Here is a 4600-nt window from a genome sequence, read left to right as displayed (position 1 = left end):
TTATATTGGACGAGAAGCCAGTCGGGACCTTGATACTGAAAAGGACTTCAAAGAAGATTTCCTTCTCTTCCTTAGTAAGAGCGTAGCTGGCACGCCCTTGAAACTGCCCTGGATGCATGCCATCTCTTCCTTTATGACGTTCCTGGTCCTCCCGTGCTTCCGGTGTATCTTTTGACTTCCCATACAAGCCCAGGAAGCCTAGAATATTCACGCACAGATTCTTCGTCAGGTGCATCACGTTGATTGCCGAGCGGACCTCATGGACTTCCCAGTAGGATAGCTCCCAAAATATAGATTTCTTCTTCCACATGGGTACGCGCTTATCAGGGCCATTAGGAACAGGTTGGCTGCCAGGACCCTTTCCAAAGATTACTTTTAAATCTTTGACCATATCAAATACTTCAGCACCAGTACGGATGACAGGCTTCCCCCGGGGTTCTGCCTTGCCATTGAAATGCTTGCCTTTTTTCTTTAAGGGATGCTTGGGCGGAAGAAAACGACGATTGTACGGGTACACATTATTCCTACATTTGTCCAGATATATACTCTCTGTCTGATCCAAACAGTGCGTGCATGCATTGTATCCCTTGTTTGACTGTCCTGAAATGTTACTAAGAGCAGGCCAATCATTGATGGTTATGAAAAGCAACGCTCGAAGGTCAAATTCCTCTTGTTTGTGCTCGTCCCACACACGTACACCTGGTTCGGACCACAGCTGTAAAAGTTCATCAACTAATGGCCTTAGGTACACATCAATATCGTTGTCGGGTTTCTTTGGACCTTGGATAAGCACTGGCATCATAATGAACTTCCGCTTCATGCACAACCAAGGAGGAAGGTTGTAGATACATAGAGTAACGGGCCAGGTGCTGTGACTGCAACTCTGCTCCCCAACAGGTTTCATGCCATCTGTACTCAGACCTAACCATAAGTTCCTTGTGTCAGCTGCAAATCTCGGGAACTCTCTCCACTGCCGACCATCAGCGGTGTGCCTCAACTTATCGTCTTTCATACGATCTTCCATGTGCCATCGCAACAACTTCGCATGATCTTTATTTCTGAACGGACGTTTCAACCGTGGTATTATAGGAGCATACCACATCACCTTGGCAGGAACCCTCTTCCTGGGTGGCTCGCCCTCAATATCACCAGGGTCATCTTTTCTGATCTTATACCGCAATGCAGTGCATACCGGGCATTTATCCATATTCTCGTACTTCTCACCGTGGTAGAGGATGCAGTCATTAGGGCATGCATGTATCTTCTGCACGTCTAATCCTAGAGGGAAGACAAGCTTCTTTGCTTCGTACGTGCTGGTGGGCAATTCGTTCTTTCTTGGAAGCATCTTCTTCATCAGTACCAGCAACTTTTCGAATGACGAGTCAGTCACAACGGTCTCTGCTTTCCACTTCAGCAATTGCAGTGTGCTACCCATCTTCTTCTGGCCATCTTCACAAGTTGGGTACAACAATTTGTTGTGGTCCTGTAACATCTGCTCGAACTGCAACCTCTCCTTTTCTGTGTCGCAACCTCTCCGTGCATCAGAAATGACCCGGCCAAGATCATCAGCGGGCTCATCTGGTTCTCGTTCTTCATCCTGATCTTCTTCTTCATTGTCTTCCATTGCGGTATCGGCATACATAGATCGGTAGTTGTCATCATCGTTCTCTTCTTCTTCATCGTCGTCTTCCATCATAACCCCTCTTTGTGTTGGGGTACGTCGCATGGGAAACAAAAAATTCCTACGCGCACGAAGACCTATCATGGTGATGTCCATCTACGAGAGGGGATTTCCGATCTACGTACCCTTATAGATCGCATAGCAGAAGCGTTAGTGAACGCGGTTGATGTAGTGGAACGTCCTCACGTCCCTCGATCCACCCCGCGAACCGTCCCATGAACCATCCCGCGATCCGTCCCACGATCTAGTGCCGAACGGACGGCACCTCTGCGTTCAGCACACGTACAGCTCGACGATGATCTCGGCCTTCTTGATCTAGCAAGAGAGACGGAGAGGTAGATGAGTTCTCCGGCAGCGTGACGGCGCTCCGGAGGTTGGTGGTGATCTGATCTCGGCAGGGCTCCGCCCGAGCTCCGCAGAAACGCGATCTAGAGGTAAAACCGTGGAGGTATGTGGTCGGGCTGCCTTGGCAAAAGTTGTCTCAAATCAGCCCTAATTGCTCCATATATATAGGAGGAGGGAGGGGAGCCTTGCCTTGAGGCTCAAGGAGCCCCAAGGGCTGCGCACCAAGGGGACGAGGAGTCCTCCGCCAATCCTAGTCCAACTAGGATTGGAAAGTGGAGTCCTTCTGTCCTTTCCCACCTCTTTTTTTTTCTTTTCTCTTTGATTTTCTATCCTTGGCGCATAGGGCCCTCTTGGGCTGTCCCACCAGCCCACCAAGGGCTGGTGCGCCACCCCCAAGGCCTATGGGCTTCCCCGGGGCGGGTTGCCCCCCCCCCCCCGGTGAACACCCGGAACCCATTCGTCATTCCCCGTACATTCCCGGTAACTCCGAAAACCTTCCGGTAATCAAATGAGGTCATCCTATATATCAATCTTCATTTCCGGACCATTCCGGAAACCCTCGTGACGTCCGTGATCTCATCCGGGACTCCGAACAACATTCGGTAACCAACCATATAACTCAAATACGCATAAAACAACGTCGAACCTTAAGTGTGCAGACCCTGCGGGTTCGAGAACTATGTAGACATGACCCGAGTGACTCCTCGGTCAATATCCAATAGCGGGACCTGGATGCCCATATTGGATCCCACATATTCTACGAAGATCTTATCGTTTGAACCTCAGTGCCAAGGATTCATATAATCCCGTATGTCATTCCCTTTGTCCTTCGGTATGTTACTTGCCCGAGATTCGATCGTCAGTATCCGCATACCTATTTCAATCTCGTTTACCGGCAAGTCTCTTTACTCATTCCGTAATACAAGATCCCGCAACTTACACTAAGTCACATTGCTTGCAAGGCTTGTGTGTGATGTTGTATTACCGAGTGGGCCCCGAGATACCTCTCCGTCACACGGAGTGACAAATCCCAGTCTCGATCCATACTAACTCAACGAACACCTTCGGAGATACCTGTAGAGCATCTTTATAGTCACCCACTTACGTTGCGATGTTTGATACACACAAAGCATTCCTCGGATGTCAGTGAGTTATATGATCTCATGGTCATAGGAACAAATACTTGACACGCAGAAAACAGTAGCATTAAAATGACACGATCAACATGCTACGTCTATTAGTTTGGGTCTAGTCCATCACATGATTGTCCAAATGATGTGATCCCGTTATCAAGTGACAACACTTGCCTATGGTCAGGAAACCTTGACCATCTTTGATCAACGAGCTAGTCAACTAGAGGCTTACTAGGGACAGTGTTTTGTCTATGTATCCACACATGCACTGTGTTTCCAATCAATACAATTATAGCATGGATAATAAACGATTATCATTAACAAAGAAATATAATAATAACTAATTTATTATTGCCTCTAGGACATATTTCCAACAGTCTCCCACTTGCACTAGAGTCAATAATCTAGTTCACATCACCATGTGATTCCAACGAATCCAACACCCATATAGTTATGGGGCCTGATCATGATTTGCTCGTGAGAGAGGTTTTAGTCAACGGTTCTGAAACTTTCAGATCCGTGCATTCTTTACAAATCTTTATGTCATCTTATAGATGTTGCTACTATGTGTTATTCGGAAATACTCCAAATATCTACTCTACTATACGAATCCGTTTCACTACTCATAGTTATTCGGATTAGTGTCAAAGCTTGCATCGACGTAACCCTTTACGACAAACTCTTTAACCACCTCCATAATCGAGAAAAATTCCTTAGTCCATTAGTTACTAAGGATAAATTTTGACCGCTGCTAGTGATTCAATCATGGATCACTCTCTGTACCTCTCAACATACTTTGAGTCAAGGCACTCATCAGGTGCGGTACCCAGCATGGCATACTTCATATTCTACGGCCAAGGCATAGAAGACGACCTTCGTCTATTCTCTTTATTCTGCTGGGGTCGGGTTTTGAGTCTTACTCAAATTCACACCTCACAACTCAACCAAGAACTCCTTCTTTGCTGATCTATTTTGAACTCCTTCAAAAACTTGTCAAGGCATGCATCTTGTTGAAACTTCTATTAAGCGTTTTCGATCTATCTTCATAGATCTTTGATGCTCAACGTTCAAGTAGCGCAATCCAGGTATTCCTTTGAAAACTCCTTTCAAACAACCTTGTATGCTTTACAGAAATTCTACATTACTTCTGATCCACAATATTTCAACCACATATACTTATCAGAAATTCTATAGTGCTCCCACTCACTTCTTTGGAAATACAAGTTTCTCATAAACCTTGTACAAACACAAAATCTTTGATCATCTCATCAAAGTGTATATTCCAACTCCGAGATGCTTGCACCAGTCCATTGAAGGATCGCTGGAGCTTGCATACTTGCTAGTATCTTTAGGATCGACAAAACCTCCTGGTTGTATCACATACAATGTTTGCTCAAGGAAACCATCGAGGAAAGAATGTTTTGACATCCTATGTGCAATA

Source organism: Hordeum vulgare, chromosome 2H, assembly GCF_904849725.1.
Source record: "Hordeum vulgare subsp. vulgare chromosome 2H, MorexV3_pseudomolecules_assembly, whole genome shotgun sequence".
Classification (NCBI taxonomy): domain Eukaryota; kingdom Viridiplantae; phylum Streptophyta; class Magnoliopsida; order Poales; family Poaceae; genus Hordeum; species Hordeum vulgare.
The sequence above is the reverse complement of the archived record's forward strand: the minus strand, read 5'-3'. Positions refer to the sequence as shown.